Source organism: Petaurus breviceps, unplaced genomic scaffold (genome assembly GCF_028583685.1).
Source record: "Petaurus breviceps papuanus isolate PSGF00001 unplaced genomic scaffold, PetGlider_PUasm1.0 138, whole genome shotgun sequence".
NCBI classification, from domain to species: Eukaryota; Metazoa; Chordata; class Mammalia; order Diprotodontia; family Petauridae; genus Petaurus; species Petaurus breviceps.
This window is the reverse complement of record NW_027185694.1, coordinates 8278944-8300457: the sequence shown is the minus strand read 5'-3', so window position 1 is coordinate 8300457 and position 21514 is coordinate 8278944. Positions and strand designations below refer to the sequence as shown.

Below are 21514 nucleotides of genomic sequence, written 5' to 3'. Positions count from 1 at the left end.
TTTTGTTTTTCTTTTTTTCAGGAGTGAAGGGAGATGTGGGAGAAAGAATAAATGCTTGTTAATTGAAAAAAAAATGTAATTTTGAAAAAGTATATAAAAAAGAATCAAAGATGAGAAAAGGAATGGATTTAATTTCTACCTTACATGCAATTTAACTAAGTGAAATTCACAAAGAAAGATTTGAAATAAAACAAGTAATTTTAAAGACCATAACAGATGGAATAATTATTACATTATGAATAAAAGTGGACCAAACACTCAGAGTGGAAAAGAGTGATATGTGTTTTTCCAAGAAATCAAGGAGGGGACAAGAGGATGGGAGAAAAGGGGAGGAAAAATATGGAGACAGAGAAAGTCAAAGAGAGATATACAGAAGCAGAGGAAGAGACAGGCAGAAGCAAGCAGAGTCAGAAAGATGGAGAGAGAAATGCACACTGAGTTAAGTAATTCATTAGGCTCCGTGGCTACACAGAAGAGCTTAAGACAAAGACCTTGCCTTCAGAGAGATTCCAGTCTAATAGAGGATAGGACATTGGTATAAAAATGTTATGAAGTAAAATGTGAGAATGAAAAATTATAATAATAATAGAATCTAAGCAAAGTGCTCTGAGAAATCAGAAGAGGTCAAAATCACTTTTAATGGGGATAGAGGAGGAAATCAGGAAAGTCTTAAGAGGAGGGTGGCATGAGAAAAGCTGGGACTTAATGGAAGGAATGGATTTTCTGGGGGAACAAAGTGCCTATTGGTGGCAGCATGATGACTGTAGGCCTTCTTCAAGGTAGAGAGGACAGCATCACCCCTCACCTCTTCCTCCACCCTGAGACGTTCACTCTTCAGACCCTTTCATCACCAAGAAAATCAAACACTTCTTACATTTTAATCAGGTGAACATCATAGAGTTAAATTTCTCTACCTTCATAGCTTCCTTCATTTCCACAATAGAGTAGATGAGGTTTTTGTTTCTGCCCTATTGTAATCCTCTAATTCTCTGGATAAAACAAGGTCTTTTATATCAACTTCACAGCAGCATTGTGAGAAAATTGCTTTGTAAACCTTAATATGTTATATATATAATATTATTATTATTATTAATTATATGAGAGATATCTTGGTGTAGGAGATAGAGAGCTAACCTTAGAGTCAGGAAGACCTGTCTGTGGTCAAGTCTAGCTTCTGTCACACAAAGTATGTGACCCAGAGCAAGTTACTTACACTCCTAACACTTTAGAAAACCCTCTAAGATTCTAAGTTGCAGAGCAGATACAGATCTACATTGGCAGAGGAAGCCTTTTCCAGAAACTCCCCATCATGATCAAATCACAGATCTAGGTGCCCCGCCCCCAGGCTGGAAAAAAAAAAAGAAAAATCTTAATGAGGTAGATTTCATGATGTAAATGAGATCAAGGACAAAAGGGATCAACTGATTCATTCACTTAACAAATATGTGTATAAGTTATCAGCTGATTAACTCAATTGACAAATGTATGTATATACACATATCTATATGTATCTATGTATGTGTGCTTGTATATATGTATCTTTGTAGGTATTTATCTATATATGTATTTATGTACTTATCTATCCAGATATATAGCTCTTCTCTAAATTCCTGTGCTGGCATAGCTCCTATATCAGAGTGGAGGAATGGGAAGTTTCTGTCCTCAAGGAGTTTATAATCTAAAGGGTGAAGTTGAAGGGATGGGGGAGAGATCATTAAGTAAGAGCCAATTGAAAGAATAATTGCTTTTCTATTAGTTTTTTAAAGTTGCTGAGACTCCATAGCAATGTTGAAAGCCATGCATCAGATTCAAATTATTTCAACAAAATATCATCATTTTCATTGCATTCAGTGGTAGTGATTTTGAGCTTAATTATTTGTGATAACTAGATGAACAGAACCACATTATTATGGGTTCTCAGAACTTCAAAAACATATCGCCACAAACCTTCATCAAATAACAATTATCGATGTTTTTAATCCCTTTCCATAAATATTTCACAGGATTACAGAATTGTGGTATCAGGCAGAGACAGACTCTATCTGTCCTGGTGGATGTGGGTTATTATTTTTCTATTTATGCAAAAAGAAAGTGCCTGCTCTTGACTTCTTCCTCCCCACCTCTCTCCCTAGGCTAAGATACTTACCTCATAATAAACATCTTCCCATTTTCAGGTGTTACTTAGGAAATGCCAACTTTGAGAATCCTTCTAGGCCTTGCTTCACTTCAAAAACATCTGGAATGACTTTTTCCTCCATTTTACCTCATGTTCATTAGACTGTTTTTCTCTTACCTGCCTATAAAACTTTCTAGATAATAGGACCCTAGGGAAAACAAGCAAACAAACAAAACAAGACAGACTTGCTCAAGGACTGAGTGTGCCTAAGTTTAGGTTCACATTAAGCCATCCTCAATCTTGTTCTATGTAGATACTATAAATTGAACCAGGATTATAAATGTACCACCTACAAAAATGACCCCAATTTTTTTTCGCTTTTTGGAAGGCAACTGGGGTTAAATGACTTGCCCAAGGTCACATGGCTAATTTTTCTGTTAAGTGTCTGAGGCTGGATTTGAACTCAGGTCCTCCTGACTCCAGGGCCAGTGCTCTATTCATTGCACCACCTAGCCACCCCTGGTGACACCAGTTTTGAAACACTCTGACTCAGCACTTATACAACACTATAGTTCACAAGCCCTCACTAATGTGTTTACCTTTACCAGTCAGACAGAGGACATATTAGGACAACACAAAAGACAATGAATAGTGAGAATATAGTGAGATAGAAAATAGTGAGAAAACATAGGGAGCAAAGGACAAAAAGCAATAGGAGTATATAGACTCCCATAGTTTATTATGCCCCCAGTGGGGGGAGACTCCACCCATGAGGGCCTGAAGCATCAGCTTTTCTACTCTTGCAATGTTCAAGGTAATGTAGAGCAAGCAAATTGTGGGTCACTTGAAGTGGGATCCTTAGAGTTCCTTATCAGCATTTTTGTCGCACCTAAGAAAATTTGATGATGTGAGATTGTCATCGTTAATTGATTGTAATTTATGGCCATCTTTTAAGACCTTATGGATGGAAAAAAAACAAATATAAAAGCAACAGAGAAAAGCTAAAAGTAGAACCATAGATTCAAATGGAGCCTTAGAAACTAGTACAACACCCTCAATTTATAGCTAAGGAAACAGGCTCAGAGAGTTTAAATAACTCAGTCAAGTGGTAAACAACAAATATGGTATTTGAACCCAGATTCTCTCATTTCAAAGTCAAAGTTCAGTCTTTTATGCTGAAGTAAACTACCACAGTTCTCTCTCTCTCTCTCTCTCTCTCTCTCTCTCTCTCTCTCTCTCTCTCTCTCTCTCTTTCTCTCTCTCTTTCTCGCTCTCTTTCTCTCTCATAAAAACCTATGTTCATTCCATGTCATCTCATACAATGTTAGAACTGATAGGAACTCTAGATATAATCCCCTTAATTTCTCAAATAATGAAACTGAAACCCAGAAAAAATAATTCACCCAAGATCACATGGATAGATAGTAGCCAAGTCAGGATCTTATAACTCTTATGCTGTGTGTGTGTGTTCTTTTATTGTATTCTATTGTACCATTCTGCCTCACTCTTTGGTATTGGGGATAGGGACTAGATCAAGGACATTACTGGTATAGGGAACTCCCAGGTGAGGAAATTCCATCCACTGATACAGGTTGATGTAAAGGCAAGCATGAGCAGCTTTCCAGAAGAATGCTAATGTGAACAGCTTTTTAAGGTTCTGATTACATAGTATGGTAAACACTCTATTCAATAACAAATCAGAGCAAAACATTCACAGTAAATCAGGGTATAGCATTCACAATGTTACAACTTCACACAGAAAATCAAAAACAGCATTCATAAGAGCTTATGGCAAAAATGGCCACATAGTTTTCACCACAATGGTCACAAAGTTTTAAACAAAGAACAATCATTTAGTAAATCAATCATTCAATTATCTCAATCATCCTTAAGGAGGTTTGCCTCCTTAAGGGACACAAAGTACAATAGTTAAAGTTCTCCACTCATGGGGCACACTAAGTTAACTCAATCAGTCACTTATTGTCATCATTAACTATTCAATCATCAGAAAATACACAGGCCCTCCACCCCTAGGTCACCAGTAAATTACAATTTCTCAGTCAGTACACAGTATCCAAGTAAAATCTTCTTTAAGCTTGACTTGGGGTGGTCTTTCAGATTCCCTGGATCCCCTTGCATGGTCCCAGATCCTACCTGAATTCACCAAACTATCACCTGGGTTCAAAGGCAGACAGCTCCCAGGTCCCTGTCTAGCTCTCCAAGCACTTCTTGTTTCAAGCTGAAGCTCACAGTGTCCAGTCCACCTTAAATCCTTCACAGTCTCTGTTCCCTGGAAGTCAAGGCTTAACAAAGCCACCAACAGGTTCATACAAAGTACAAGCATCACAGTCATGTTTCCTCAGTCTGTGGCAGCTCCAGCTGGTCCTTGTATGTCTCTGGCAGAGCTGGCCCTTGGACTCAGCAACTCCTCAGCAGAAGCTCCAGCTGGTTTCCAGAATCAACATCACTTCACCCAGGTTCCCAAAATAAAAATCATTCTCTCCAGCGGGGAAGGGTGGGGGGGGGGGGAAGAATCCTTTCCTCTTCAGCCTCCCTGGTGGCAGCAGCTTCTGCCTCCATGAAGCTTGCTCCAAGAAGATCTGACTCTCCCTCTTTGGACTTTTCCTTAATATAGTATTGCTCCTCCCTCTTCAGCCTCTTCCTGTTACATCAGCAACAGGAGTTCATACCTTCTATTTCTTTAACAGAGGCTTAATTTGAACTAGGTGCTAAGTACCTCTTAGCTCTCCAATACAAAGGGATCAAATTACCTTACTATTATAGCTGGCCATTTAGGCTTAGAGTTGTCTGGAGCAGAGAGAGGTTAGGCCACTTCCTCAGGACCACAGAACCTGTGTGTAGCAGTCAGGTTTTGAACTGAGGTCTTTGTGGCTCTCTGAGGTTAGTTTTCTCTCTCTCCACTGTGCCAGGCTGCCTTGCTCTTTAGTATGGATAGTTCTCCAAAGCATGTACACAGGTCGTTTATATATTTTGTATTGTACAGAACCTAAGCACAGTAACGAGTACTCAGGAAATAGTCACAAATGTTGAATCCAAATCTGGATGAGAGAGATCCTCTGGCCAGGTCCAAAGCAGGGTTGAGAAGTGTGGTGAAGGTTCTCAGGCAGTGGGAAGTGTGAGGAGTCAAAGAGGCCTGAACCAGGACTCAGATAATTACCTTAATAATTAAAGAGCTCTTTGAGATGCGACTTTTTTTGTTATGTTAGCTCCTGAGTTCTTTGTTATGGGTTACACTTAAATTGTTTGAGTTCTGAGACCAATAGACTCTTCCCCAAGACTTTAGTTATTTTTATATGGTTGGCTCCTATGCAAATGTCCTTGATGATCACTGCTTTGGCTTAGATCTTGAAGCCAGCTCTCCAGAGCATCCTTTGTAATGTGACTGCATATGAAAGGAGTTAACTGACTCTTCCTAAGACTTTCTGGCACCTAGAGAACAAATACTTATGAAATTATCTATTCTGTGCTACTTCCATTACAACAGACTAAGGTAATGATGAGAAAACTTGAGTCCCTTTCCTTTGTCTCATTGCTCTATAAAAACCTTGCCCTAAGAATCAATAAATGGAGTTCATGGTTCTTCCTTGAACTACCTACATGGCCTGGTTATTTCTTAATTTCTTATTCATGTCTCCAAATCATGCTTAGTGCTGGACACTGAGCAGCCCACAACAGAGATGGTAATCAAATTGAGAGGCTCTCTCTGAACCTGTATCTGGTGTTAACTATATCTTTTCATCAACCTAATGTTAACTTGCACACAGATGGTCTGATGCATGTAGAAGGGCATCAGGTTCAGGTTTAATTAATAACAAAAGGTGAAGCTTGCAGTCTTCCTCTCTAGAGGCCTTGCCTACAAGCTGACTACTTAGCAATGCTTGCAAAGTCTTCCTGCTGCCTCGACTTGTGCGGGTCTCCTTATTCCTGGGACACCCGGATAGGGTTTACACCACAGTCTGATACTTCACCTTGTAGAAAAGTAGCCTTTTCACATCTGAGGACCTGAATAAATACCTGATAGCTTTCAGTGGGCCCTCCATGAGAAAGCACAGTTTTTCCTGAAAAGGCCAGGATGATTCTTAGTTCAGCCTTTGTTGCAATAGTTATGAATTGTATTAATAGCCTCTTCATGGGTGGGTAGTATGATGTACTGGGCAGGAAGTTGACTTCCTTCCCAGAAGACCTGGGTTCAAAGGACTCAGTGGCTTACTGTGTGAGCAAGGCGCTTACATCTTTGAGCTTCAGTTTCATAGTCTGAAAGATGAGAGAGAACATTACACTAGATAGCTACTAATGTACCTTGAAATTCTAAACCAGTACTTCTTAACCTTGGTTCTGTGGCATATATGTGTATACACACACACACACACACACACACACACACATATATATACATAATTTTGACAACTATATTGCAATGTAATTAGCTTCCTTTGTAATCTTATGCATTTTATTTTATATAAAGTATTCATATTTTATTTTATGATTTAAAAATATTATTTCTGAGGCATCCATAGTCTTTACCATATTGTCAAAGGATACATGATACACCAGAAGTTTAAGAATCCTTCCTCTGAAGATTGTATGACCTCCAGAACATATTCTCCCCACCGTCCTGCACTGATACCCAATATACCAATACTATTGAGTTATTGAGTCTGTATTAGGCATTACCCTCTCCAGGCATCCTCCTTTCTATTACAAATTGTTTCTTTGAGGGAGAGCATATTAATGACACCCCCCCCAACTCCTTAGTGTGAATTAGTTTATCCAATTATCATCTTTCTTGAAGAAAAGACACTGAGCCTCTGTGGAGCAGAAGCCAGGTTGTGGGGTGGTGGTGGTGGTAGAAAGAATCACATCAAGGAAGATATGGACTGTGGTAAAAGCAAACTTTGTGGCCTTTAGATTCTTACCTAGAACTGGAGATAGCCTCTGTAGCAAAACTTGAGAACAAGGTTAGGTAGTTGGTAAAAATACAGTGATTAAAAAGTTGAGGCCAGCAGTTAAGGCATTTGGATGAGACAGAAAAATCAACTGTTCCTTTTTATGGAAGTCTGGAAGACTCATCAATACAATTCTGAATATTAGAGTAGCTCAGGATTCCACTGGGGCCAATCACAAAAAAAAGATGCTTTGGAGCAGATAACCCCAAATCTTCTTTGTGTTTCCCTTTTCTAAATACTTATTTGCTTCACTTTTCCTGTTAAATATTCCAACATTATTCATTGTTTATGGTAATGGATATTGAAGTCCCCTTTCTCCCCCTCAATAAGACACCTTAAAAATGTTTGCTTTTGATAAGTCATTTCAACAATGCATACAGCTTGTTATCACAATCTTGAGGCCTGGCAAAGCATTTTTAAAAATCTTACTCTTAGCTAAGATCCCCTCACTAGTTTTCTAATTTTGCATCAGCACTTTAAAAACGTAGCCTATTCTTAGAAGAGTCATTAGGGGCTAAGCCCAGAAGTTAACTCCAGACTTCATACTTGGCTAGTGTTAAAACTTTTAATTCATTCAACAGAGAGTAAGTCTTTTGAAAGGGCACATATATAGTGTAAGAGTACTTACTCAGGTTTTAGGGCATGCCACCCTCTGTCACTAAGGGTAATTGCCATTGATTTCAAGAATAGGGTTAAAGGAGGCTAGTTATACCCCATGGCAGTTCTACCAACCCTTGCTAGCCTTATAGAAACTGAGCCTCACAAAGAAATGGAAATTAAGGGGATGCCCATCAACTGGGGAATGACTGAACAAAATGGGGCCTAAGTGCTACAAGAAATGATGAGCAAGCAGATTTCAGAAAAACCTGAAAAAGACATACCAACTGATGCTGAGTGAAGTGCGCAGAACTAGGAGAATGTTATACATGGTAAAAGCTATGTTGTGTGATGATCAACTTTGATAGACTTGCTCTTCTCAGCAATGCAGTGCTGTAAGACAATTCCAAAAGACTCATGATAGAAAATACTATCCACTTCCAGAGAAAGAACTATGGAGTCTGAATGCATATCAAAGCATGCTACTTTCACCCCTCTTTTTGGTTGTCTTTTCTTTCTCTTCTTGGTTTTTCCCCTTTTGTTCTGATTCTTCTTTCACAACATGACTAATGAGGAAATATGTTTAACATGCTTGGACATGTATAACCAATATCAGATTGCATTCCATCTTGGGGAAGGGGGAGGCGAAGGAGAGAAGGAGAAAAAAGTTTAGAACTCAAAATCTTTTTTTTTTTTAAAGCAATCAGGGTTAAGTAACTTGCTCAAGGTTACACAGCCAGCTATTTCTGGATGTGGTGCTGAGTGTCTGAGCCTGGATTCGATTCCCAGGTCATCCTGACACTGGAGCTGGTGCTCTTACTCGCTGTGCTACCTGACCGCCCCTCAAAATCTTATAAAAGTGAATGTTGGAAACTGTTTTGTTGGAGGGGGGAAGGCAAGGCAATTGGGGTTAAGTGACTTGCCCAAGGTCACACAGTTAGTAAGTGTCAATTATCTGAGGCTGGATTTGAACTCAGGTCCTCCTGACTCCAGGACCAGTACTCTATTCACTGTGTCATCTAACTGCCCTGAAAACTTTCTTTACATATAATTGGGAAAAAAATATTTTTTTTCTGATCTAGCTAACCTAGCCTTCTCTCTCTTGCTTACCTATGGCACTTCATGTCTCTGTTTGTTCATATGCCTGAAATGTGCTCATCCTTACCTCACTCAGTCTTATAAAGTACCACTCTTTTTAAAAAAAATTAGTATTTTATTTAAATTTAGTATTTAATTTCCCCCCAAATTACATGTAGAAAACAACTGTTATGTTTCTAAAACAAAATTTTAAATTCTAAATTCTTTCCCTTCCTCCCTCTCCATTGAGAAGGCAAGCAATTCCATATAGGTTGTACATATGTAGTCATGTAAAACACATTCATAATAGTCATATAGGGAAAGAAAACAGAAAAAAAATCAACCCAAGAAAAATTTTAAAAGTTTAAAAAAAGGTATGTTTCAAACTGTATTTAGACACCATCAGTTCTTTCCCTGGGATGGAAAACAACTTTTATCACAAGTCCTTCAGAGTTGTCTGGGATCATTGTATTGCTGAGAATAGCTAAGTCATTTGCAGTTGATCATCTTACAGTATTGCTGTTTCTTTGTACATAGTACATGAGATTTTGCATCAGCCCATTCCAGGTTTTTCTAAGAGCATCCTACTCATTATTTCTTATAGTTCAATAGTATTCTATCATAATCACATATGACAATTTATTCAGCCATTCCCCAATTAATGGGCATCCTAATTGCTCTACAGAATGATTGAATCAGTTCACAACTCCACTAACAGTGCATTAATATCTCATTTTTTCACATCCCCTCCTACATTTGTCATTTACCTTTTCTATCCTATTAGCCAATCTACTAGGTATGAGATAGTACCTTAGACTTATTTTAATTTGCATTTCTTCAATCAGGAGTGAGTCAGAGTATTTTTTTTCATGTGGCTATAGATAGTTTTGATTACTTCATCTGAAAACTGATTATATCATTTGACCATTTATCAATTGAGGGATGGCTCTTATTTTTATAAATTTAATTCAGTTTTCTATATGGTTGAGAAATGAGACATTTATGAGAGGAAATTGTCAAAATTTTTGTCACAGTTATTATACTTACTATATTTCTGTCCAGTCTATGCCACCCATTTATTCTATTCTCTCTCTTTCACCTTGTCCTTCTTCAAAAGTGTTTTGCTTCTGATTATTTCCTCCCCCAATCTGGCCTCCCTTCTATCACCCTTTCCCCTTCCATTAAGCCCTTCCCTTTCTACTTTCCTGTATGGTAAGATAGATTTCTCTACCCAATTGCCTATGTATGTTATTCCCTCTTTGAACCAATTCTGAGGAGAGTAAGGTTCACTCACTCCCCCTCACTTACTCTCTCTCCCTCTCCACTGTAAAAACCTTTTCTTTCTTCGTTCATATGAGACAATTTACCCCAATCCACCCATCCTTTCTCTTTCTCCCAGTACATTCCTCTCTCACTCCTTAAAAACTGATAAGTCAGTGACCAAAGACATGTTCCAGATATCTTCCCATAATTCTTTGCCCCAGACTTGTTTGCCATAAATTTCCCAATTTTTGATTTTTCCACATGGACATCCATGTAGCTAACCCATTAGCTACTGCCCATGAATCAGTAAATATATGACACTGTCCTCCTTGTTCTATTTTGATGGCTTGATGTACTGCCCTAAGTTCAGCATATTGACGACTTACATCTATCCCAGTACTTTCCAAAATCCTTCTAGTACATGGGTTATAGGCCACTGCTTTCCAATGTCTTTTTTGGCCCAAATATTTCGCTTTCCCATTAGTAAACCATGCATGTCTCTTTTGTTCTTCAGTTAATACATCATATCCCTCATTCCATTTTACAGAGGATTGTACCAACTGTTGCTTTGGCTCAGGGGGCGTCATTCCTGTCAATTTCTATGTTTGCTACAGATTCATGTAGAGCAGAGACTCTGCTTTTGCCTGTTTTCACTCTATTTTGAATATACCACTTCCATTTGATTATACTGGCCTCTTGGGCATGTCCAGTTCTGTGAGAAGGTGGGGTACTCATTACCCAGGTCATAATTGGGATTCCAGGTTTTAATATCACTTCATGGCCCAGAGTCAGTTGTTCAGTCTGCACCAAAGCCCAATATGCAGCTAACAACTGCTTTTCAAAAGGTGTATACTGGACTCCAGATGAAGGGAGTTTCCTAAACCAAAATCCTAAGGGTACATTTCGGTTTTGTTGTTTTTGCCATAAGCTCCAGTTTGCTTAATCATCTTGTACAATCACTTGTAATTCCACTGGACCATTTTTCATGGGCCACAAATCTAGGGTCAATTGTATGACAGCTTTGGCTTCTTCAAAAGCTTTGCTCTGCTTAAGTCCCCAATCGAATTCATATTTCTTTCTATATAAAGGTTTCAAAATCTGTCCCAAATGTGCAATGTGGTGCCTCCAGTATCCAAACAATCCTATGAACTTTTGGGCCTCCTTCTTATTGGTAGGGGTAGGAAAATCCTGAATCTTTTGTTGGGCTTGTGGAAGGATCTCTCATAGTCCCTTGTTCCATTGTATACCCCAAAATTTTACATTTTGAGCTGGTCCTTGAACCTTTGCAGGGTTAATTTCCCACCCTTTACTTTTCATATGCTCAATTAGAAGGGTCAAACTCTTCTCCACTTCTTTTGCATCTTTTCCCTGTATCATGATATCATCAATGTAGAGGGTAAGCTATACACCAGGTAGCTTTAATTCATCCAACTGTTCAGCCACAATCCTGTGACAAATAGTGGGGCTATGTAGGTACTCTTGTGGCAAGTGGGTGAAAGTATATTGTCTACCCTGCCAAGTGAAAGTGAACTGGTCCCATTGCTTAGGGTCTATTGGGATGGTGAAGAAGGCATTTGCCAAGTCAATAACTGCATACCAAGTCCCATCATATTTCTGGATCCTTTCTATTAAGGAGATGGTATCTGGAACAGCAGCATGCAAAGGAGGAGTCACCTTATTCAATTGTCTATATTTCATGGTCATTCTTCGTGTCCCATCTGATTTTCTTACTGGCCAGACAGGATTATTCCATCATGTGGTTGTAGGGACTAACACTCCTGCTTCTACATATTCCTTTATATTAGTGGTAATTTCATCTTGCCCACCTGGCACATAATACTGTTTTAAAGTAATTACTTCAGAAGGTTCAGGTAAAGTGATTGGGTCCATTTTTATTTTTCCCACTAAAACTGTATTAATTCCTATCTTCCTTACAGAAAATTGGTATCTTCCTTCAGTAAATTCTGAGTCATGCCTCTCAATACATCTATTCCAATGATGTATTCAGGAATGGGTACAACAATCACAGTATATTCTTTCTTAGGTAATTGCCCAATTTTCATTGTTATTTTAACCTGTCTGGCTGATATTTAAGCCCCTTCTAGACCTGTGATGGTAATAGGAGTTCCATGTTTAAACTTATCAGGGTTTCCATAGATAAGTGTGGCCTCAGCCCCAGTATCAAGCAATGCCCTAGTTACAGTAGTTGATCCATTTTTCTAATACATTGTTAAACCAATATGGGGTCTGCAATCTCTTCTGTATATTTCTTTAATCTGGGCTGGGGCTCAGCCTATTTCCTATTCTCCCTGAAGGCAGGGCAAACTTGGATACAAAGATTCAGATTCAGGAGTACCTGCAGGGGTGGTTCCTGCTTCCATATGCATTCTAATGTTAAGTACCTTTTCTTGGTACAGCTTATGCAGCTCTTCAGTTGGAATACCATCTATTCTTCTAAATCCACCCCTGCTCTTAATAGAGCAGTAAACAGTTCCCTTCTTGTTGGTTTATTTGTCTCTGAATCTTCTGGCTGTTTACTCTTCTCTCAATTTATCTTGTCCCCATTCCCCTATGTCATTTAGCTGTGAAATCTTATCCAACACCTCTGAAAGAGGGTGCCCTATTTCCCCAATTAATAGAGTCAGAATTAGATGCTTATATGCAGGAGGAGCCGTCTTCACTATGATATTTCTATGAGGAACTCCTAGGGGGGGTATCATAATATGCATTTGCATCTCCAATCATGATAGCAGTTTTCATTACCTCCTCCTTTAGCTTTCTCCTACAGTCTCTAAGTGAGTACCAGGGTCTGTCTCCCCTAGACCACATAGATTCAGTAGGATATTGCTTTCTGCATCCCTCTGCAGCTAAAGCTAGCAGAATAGTTCTGTTGAGGCCTCCTCGAATATGGTGATCCCTAAAAGCTTGGTGTACAAAAGGATTCTGACTGATACTTATGAATTTTAAGCAGTCCTCACTGTCCAGTGTTATTCCTCTGGCGCCTTCATCAGTGATTCTTACTATACAAGACACTAAAGACTCCTCCATTCTTTGGGTGAATCTACTCAATATATCAGTGATCTCCTGTTGAGTGAAATCCTCAATTATCTCCCTGGACTCTGTATGGCTCTGGTGTTTCTCTTGTCTTCTTCATATGGGGAGAGCTTCTACATTAGAAGACTCCTCATCTAACCTTGCTCCATTCTCCTCACACACATTCTCCTGGAAGCTGTCAGGGCAACTCTGCCCAGCCTGTACAAAAGCTTCATGCACATTCCTTCTGCTAGTTTTTTTGCTTCCTTTTAGCTACATGAACAGTAGCTTGTTCCTGGATCACCAGAGTCCCTCCAGTTTGTTCTTCTGAATGCTGTGACACAGAAGAATCTTCAGGCAAACCAGCCGACTCCCTAGTCATCCAAGCTCTTTCCTCCAGCAGTTTATCTCTACTTTTACACATGAGGTGATAACTTGTTAGCAGGACCTAGCCTCTCCTGCACACTACTGACAGTTCTTTGCCTGGTTCTATGGGTATTCCTTGCAAATATCTTTCCAAATCTTAAGGTTCTCCCTCTTTTAGCCTTGGTTCCCAGTTTTCACAGGGCCCTGTTCTTTTGGCCCATTCTCTGGCTAGAGAGGAATAAGGCAAATTCTCCCATCCTGGGATAGACATTTCTCCCTCTAAAGCCCCACTGCTTCCAAATAGAGGCCTGACATTTTGTGATCCCATCCTTGTTGCCAAATGTATCAACAATGAAATATTCACAATGCCTATGGCAATTATAAATATGCTGATGTGGTTATTAATCACATAACATACCAGGCTCTCCATATGGGGGATAAAGGTAGAAAATTTATTAAAATACCAAATAACTGAGTCCCCAAACCAGAAAGTCAAAGCCATCAGAGTAGTTATGAAGTTGGCACATGTAGTTAATGTAGTAAACACCCACATTCTCAAGCCTTTAAAACAGAACAGGCTACCTCAGGCAAAGGTCCTCCTCTCCCCACTCACAGCAACTGCTCAGCGTCCAGGAAGTGTGCTCCCAGAAGTTCTGGTTCCCCCCCTCTTCACCCCCCCTCTCATCCCTGCCCCCCCCCCCACAGCTCCAGTCCCTGACAGTCCTTAGCAGCAGTCCTTAGCAGAAATTCTGGCTGGCTCAAAAAGGGGTTCGGGTCTCTGCCTCCACCTCAGCCACTACCGCTGTTGCTGCTGCTGCTGCTGTCGCTGCTGCCTCCAATCATTGCAGGAACTCTAGCTTGGCTTCTGCTTCCTCTAGCTCCACCCCTTCCTGCAAGTCCAATGGGGCATGGAAGATCTTTAAATCCCATAACCCTTACAGGTATTCCCTCCTTCAGCCAAATCTAATGAGAGTAAAGTTCAAACAATACTCATCACCCTCACTTCTTCCCCTCTGCTGTAATTTGTCCTTGTGCCTCTTTCTGTGATGTAATTTACACTTTTCTGTCTCCTCTTTTTCTCTTCTCCCATTATAATTTTTTTCAGCACTTAATTAGGTTTTTTTATCATCACTTCAAAATCAACTTAAATCCACCCCTTCTGTCTATGTATTTCCTTTCTATATGATATAATAAAATATAATACTGTTCTCAAGAGTTGTAAGCATCCTTTTCCCATGTAGGGATGTAAACAATTTTTCCTTATTGAATAGCATGTTTGATTTCCCCCCTTTCTTGTTTACCTTTTTATGCCTCTCTTCAGTCTTGTATTTGAAGATCAAATTTTCCATTGAGCTCTGGTCTTTTCTTCAGGAAAGTTTAGAAGTCCCTTATTTCATTGAATTTCCATCTCCTCCCCTGAAAGTTTATCCTTAATTTCACTAGGTAGTTGAGTTTTGGTTGTAATCCAAGCTTCTTTGTCTTACAGAATAGCATATTCCACACCATTTGATCTTTTAATGCAGAAGCTGCAAGGTCCTGCATAATCTTGACAGTGGTTGCATGATTTTTGAATTGTTTCTTTCTGTCTGTTTGCAGTCTTTTCTCCTTGATCTATTAATTCTGGAATTTGGCTACAATATTCCTTGGCATTTTCAAATTGGGATTTTTTTCAGGAGGTGATGGGCAGATTCTTTTGATGACGATTTTACCCTCTGGTTCTAGGACCTCATGACATTTGTGCTTGATGGTTTCTTGAAAGATGCTATTTAGGCTCTTTTTTTGATGATGGCTTTCAGGTAGACCAATAATTCTTAAATTTCCTCTCTTGGATTTATTTTCCAGTCAGTTGTTTTTCCAATGAGAAATTTTACAATTTCTTCTATTTTTTTGTTCTTTTGATTTTGTTTGACTGATATTCTAATTTTTTTTGAGTCAATATGAAGTTTTATTAGCAAACTAAGTCTTTTCACTCAAATCCCCCAGTTTTCCTTTGTCTTCTTGCTGCTCTCACCTTGTGCTAGTGTCTAAAACTGGGCCTTCAAAATATGAGGTAGCTTGGGCTTCCCTGGCTCTGGAGGGGCCTGGGAGCTTACCAGTTGCTGAGACCACATGAGTACCTGCCTCTCCATCACTTGGTCTTTAAGGCTTTTGTCTTTCAGCACAAGCCTGGGTGTCCCAGGTATCAGGAGCCTCCACTGTGTGCCCTCAGTCTTGAGCACTGGCTTTCAGAGCAGCTTTGTACTTGCCAGTCATCTCTTTGGGTAAAGGCACAATGGCTGGACATGGCACCTGTCCTTCCACTTCACAGATACATTCCCACAGGCAATATTTTTTGGGTCCAAAATTATCTGGGTGAGAAAGCTTATTTTTCTCTAGTTCCTCCATCTTGAGGACTTCCTCATTCTTCCCCAGGATCTTTCTGATGGGCTGCACAATCTCTTTGTTGCTCTTGTCCTACACGTCTGTAGCAGCAAGCACCCTAAGCGTCCTCAGGGTTTGCCACAGGTTCTTGGATCTGCTTTGTTAAAGGAAAGCAACTCAAAATGGGTTAACAAGCTTACTTTAATCAGTCAGACATATATCGTTTACCTTGTTCAGGAGAAAAGGTCAGCACCCTGAACCTCAAAGTATACAGGCAGAATTATCAAGACAGAAACATCAAGTAGACAGATTTCCAAACTGTCCAACCATTACATCCATACCCAGTCAACATCTGGGTTTCCACATTCTGGGTTTTTCAAAGCCGGGGGACTCTCAACAACAGCTTCCCAGAATTCAGATCAAATCACAGAACACTTCTCAAAGTGAGTCCCAAAAACAAAGCTACACATCAGGGCTTATATAGCCTTCTCCTGGCTCAGAGAATGTAACAACCTTATTGACTCACTGGCCAATCAAGAAGTATCTACTGAAAAACAAGCCTCCCCCACCCCAGGCTTCAGGTGCACATTAGCCTAGGGGCAGGGAAGATCTTTAAAATTTACATTCTTATTACAATGTCCACCAGGACCTGCTCCCCAGAATCTAGATAAAACCCGCAGAAATGGGGATGGCATCATGTTCTTGAACATCATGATCTGCATCCAGGGGTTTTTGTACTGAATTTGAGGAATATTGAAAAACACAAATTTCCTCGCTCAGCTCCCCATGGGTGTTGTAATTCATGGTCATGACCTTGACAGAGCTCTTAAACACCACATTACCCTGGCTCAGGTACTGCAGAGTCTGGCGGATGGGGAAGCACCCCTTCATTGGCATCACGGCGGCAGTGGTAGAGCCCAAGGGGCTGCGAGACTGACAAATGCCCGGCTGCTCCTGCATGCACCCTCCCACCTCGATATTCTAATTTTTAACAAATTGTTTTCTTCAGTTAACTTTTGTATCTCCTTTTCCATTTGGCCAATTCATTTTTTTTGTTTTTGTTTTTGTTTTGGAGGGCAATTGGGGTTAAGTGACTTGCCCAAGTCACACAGCTAGTAAGTGTGTTAAGTGTCTGAGCCCAGATTTGAACTCAGGTTCTCCTGACTTCAGGGCCGGTATTCTATTCACTGTGCTACCTAGCCACCCCTACAATTCTACTTTTTAAGGAGTTGTTTTCTTCAGTGTGCTTTCCCCCCATTTTGTCCATTTTATTTTTACATTTTTCCTCTACCTCTCTTATTTGACTTTTAAAATCCTTCTTGAACTCTTCCAGGAAGAGTTTTTGGTTTTGAGGCCAGTTCATATTCCCCTTTGAGGCTTTGGTTATGGGTATATTGACCATGTTGTCCTCTCCTGGATTTGTGTTTTGATCTTCCCTGTCACTGAGATATTTCTCTAAGTTCATTGTTTTTCTTTGATTCTTTTTTCTCATGTTTGCCCTTTTTTCTGACTTTTAAATTTGACCTCTGCTTCTGGGGCCTGAGAGTACTATCCCAGAATTTTTGTCCTGGGGACTAAGGGCCTGGTTACTGGTTTTCTGTGCTGGGTCCTCAGGTGTTGGCAGTTGGATGTTGTAGGAGTCTGGTGGTTTACCCAGTGTTGAGCTAGAGCTGATGGTGGTGGCTGGTGTGTGTCTGGTGTTGGCATTTCTTCTGCTCTATTATCCCTGGGCCCAGGATCTCCTGCTGGTCTGCTGAGGTGGGGCTTGCCACTGGCTCACTGGGACACCTCTCCTTCCCCCATCCTGCACTGGTCTCCTTCAGCCACAGTAAGAGGGAGTCTTCCCATTAATCACCCTAGCCTCCTGAGCCAAAAGACTGCTGTAGCCCATCTGTCTGCTGGTTCCACTATTCCAGGATTTCTCCTGGGGCAATATTCTCTGGGTTCTTTAAAGTCTATAAAGGAGGGTGAGAACAACTTACTACTAACTCCACCATCTTGGCTCCTGGAAGTTTAAATAGGTGACTTTCAAACATTCAATTTGTGAGGTGATAGCCCCAAGAGCAGCTGCTGTCACTGTCACAGGCCTGGAGGAGGGCTGTGCTTTTCTCTTACCCATTTCCAACAGACACCCCCCCCCCATTCCTGCACTGAAAGATCCGAGAATTGCCACTGCCGCCAGCAATTCAGTCCACTGGGGTCTGCTCCTCTCCCAGTCTGGTGCAACAGACTCTTCCTGCTGAACCTCCAGGTTGTCTTGAGCTGGAAATCTGTCTCACTCTGTCTCCTTGTGGATTCCACTGCTCCAGAATTTGCTGAGATTCACTTTCCAGAGGTATTTGAAGGGGTCTGGGGGAGAGCTCAGGTGAGTCCCTGCATTTACTCAGCTATCTTGGCTCTGCCTAATAATTTTAGAGTTATTACACCTGGATCTATTTTCCAGGTCAGTTGTTTTTCCAATGAGATATTTCACAGTCTTCAATTTTTTTCATTCTTTTGGTTTTGCTTTATTATTTTCTGATTTCTCATAAAATCATTTACTTACATTTGCTCCTTTCAAATTTTTAAGGAATTATTTTTTTCAGTGTGCTTTTGAACCTTCTTTTCCATTTGGCCAATTTTGTTTTTTAATGCATTTTCCTCTTCATTGGCTTTTTGGGCCTCTTACCATTTGGCCTAGTCTTCTTTTTAAGAAGTTATTTTCTTCAGTATTTTTTTGAGTCTCCTTTATAAAGCTGTTGACATTTTTCTCATGATTTCCCTGCATCACTCTCATTTCCCTTCCCAATTTTTCTTCTACCTTTCTTAACTTATTCTCAGAATACCTTCTGAGCTCTTCTATGACCTGAGACTAATTGATATTTTTCTTGGAGGCTTTGGATGTAGGAGCTTTGACTTTGTTGTCTTCTTTTGAGTATGTGTTTTGATCTTCCTTGTCACCACAGTAACTTTCCATAGTCAGAGTTTAGCCCATTACTTGACTTTTTAACTTTTTACTAAAGTAGTGCTCTGCTTCCAGAATGGAGGGTGCACTATTCCAAACTTCAGGGGTTTTGTGCATCTGTTTTCAGAGATACTTCTAGGAACCTGTAAGTTTTCAATTCTTTCAAGGTGGTATGATCTAAGGAGAGGGGTTTACTCCTTTCCTGGTATAACAGCAAGCACCCTAGCATACCCATGACAGCATGCTAGCACAGGTTCTTTGATCTGCTTTTTTAAGAAAGGCTGCTCAAAAAGGGATTAACAATCCTACATTTAATTACATTCACTAGTTCAGGTAAAAGGTCAGCACCTTGAATGACAGAGAAAATGCAATCAGAGAGACACAGAGAAAATACAAGCAGAGAAATTAGCATAAAGACCAACAGAAAGGACTCTGACTGCCTGAATCAAAGTAATATTGCTATACACTTTATATATACCACTGGATTGAGAGAGCCTTCACATCTAAGCAACTGGGGGGTCTGAACATAACAGCTACTCAGAGTCTCAACCAGGAAATCAAATGGTCCTTCTCATAAGTGAACCTCCAAAGTAAAATACCAACTCAGAGTATATAAGTTTCTCAGAGCCAGAAAACATTACAACTCTCGTGACTCAGTACCTAATCAACTCAGTACCAAAAGTGTGTAAGCCTTCCTACAAGCAAGCCTCCTCCTAACAAGCTCCTGCTTAGGCAAGTCCCTCCCCCAATGGGCTCCATGTGAGGCCTCTTAATGGCTGGGAAGATCTTATTATCCTATTAGCTTCACACCTGGTTCGTGCTGTGGTCTGTGAGTGAACACAATCACGGTTTTCTGCTTTGGAATTGTGAAGAGGGTCCCACTCCACTGTGGCTGCTAGCTTTGGCATGCCAGTGCTCCTCCTTGTCCTGACACTGCCACCCAGATCTGAGTGATGAGTAAAGCAACAGAGTCCTGTCTCAGTGCTAGCAAAAAGATCTCTGCAATCTGTTTCTGACTAGTTGTTCTAGCCCTTTACTGTTTGTGGGCTGAGAGCTCCAGAAACAGCCATCATTTCCACTACCGAGTCAGCCACTCCCAAGGCTGCTCCTGGTTTTCTGGGGCCAGGGCTGTGCTGGTGTGTCCCGAGCTCCTCTCTCATTCAGGTGAGATAGACCTTTCCTGCTGACCTTCCAAATTGTCTTGGGCTGGAAATTTGTTACTCTCTCTTTCTGTGGTTTCTGCTGCTCTAGAATTTGTTTAGAGTCATTTAAAAAAGGTATTTGAAATGGTGTGAGGGAAAGCTCAGGAGAGTCTGTCCCTTTACTCCACCATCTTGAGTCTGCCTCCAAAAATACTATTAAAAGGGGGGGGGGGGGGAAAAAGGGTAAAAAAAAATGAAAAAAAAAAAAGAAAGTGATCCTCAGTTTCCTCATCTGGTAAATGATAAGAACATGAACTATTGTATCTATCTCCTAATATTGCTGAAAGGCTCAAATGAGATAATGTAAGTAACACATTTTGCAGATCTTAAATGTTAACTGTTAGGGGCGGCCAGGTGGGTCAGCGAGTAAGAGCACTGGCTCCAGTGTTGAGATGACCTGGGGATCAAATCCGGGCTCAGAAACTTAGCACCACACCCAGAAATAACTGGCCGTGTAACCTTGAGCAAGTTACTTAACCCCGATTGCTTAAAAAAAAATGTTAACTGTTATTGCTGTTGATGGGATTGTTGTTTTGTGAAAGTTATCCTATATGTTGCTGAGTTTACTAACTGAATCTTTTATGAAATGGCCCTTTGTGTGCTGTTGCTTTGTAGTATTTGCTAAAGTTACAGTTAGTAGGACATTATGTCATTGCAACCCCAATGTGCTCTCATCTTCCTCTCTAATGTTCCATTCCTCCTTCTACCTATTCACTAAATACTTATACCACCCACTGCCTTGAATGGAATCTTTTCAGAGGTTGAAAGAAGGATGGATATTAGCTGATGATGGTTTCCCCTGACTGGAAGTTCTAATCACAACTTCTAAGTGAGATCTTTCATGCCATCAAAGAAAGAGTTCTTTTATGCATTTATTTTTTAATTAAATGTTTTGTTAAAAATGACATTAAACTTGAACCAACTGTACTTGATTGGTAACTACCTTTGATTTAACCTCGATGCATAAAGTATCACAATTTCATTCATTGTCTTTAAGGCCCTACCACGATTCCTTGTCCACATATTGTCATTCACTTTTCCCACATTAAAAAAAGTCCTATCCATACTTTTTTTGGGTTTTTTTAATTTTTTTTCTTTTCTTTAGTTTACAAGATTCAGTTCCACAATCCCTTCACTTTCAAATTTTCTTCCTCTTACTCCTCTCCCTCCCCCCCACCCCATGGTTCCATACAATCAAGTATAGGATGTGCAAATACTTTCACATTAGACATTAGTCAGGTTATAAAGAAGGCTTGTAACTGATGGAATGAACAATGGGAAAGAGGAAACAAAATCAAACCAGAAAAAGAGAGAGAGAGCAGGTAGTTTACTTCAATCTGCATTCAAACACTGTTCTGTCTAGTTCTTTCTCTGGATGTAGACATCTCTCTCCATTGTGAGTCTTTTGGGGTTGACTTATAACACTGCATTGCTGTGAAGAGTCCAGTCTATGAAAGTTGGTCATCACACATACGTTGTGTCTGTAATTATGTACAAATTTCTCCTAGCTCCACTCTTCTCACTCAGCATTAGTTCTTTAAGCCCCTCCAGGTAAATATGAAGTCCATCTGCTCTTCATTTCTTACAG

The 21514-nt window shown here is 40.2% G+C and overlaps 1 pseudogene; it reads right to left on the bottom strand.

Moving 5' to 3' along the window:
* Positions 1-15367: 15367 nt before the first annotated feature.
* Positions 15368-16677, bottom strand: LOC138143264 (small ribosomal subunit protein mS25-like; annotated as a pseudogene).
* Between the last annotated feature and the right edge of the window lie 4837 nt (positions 16678-21514).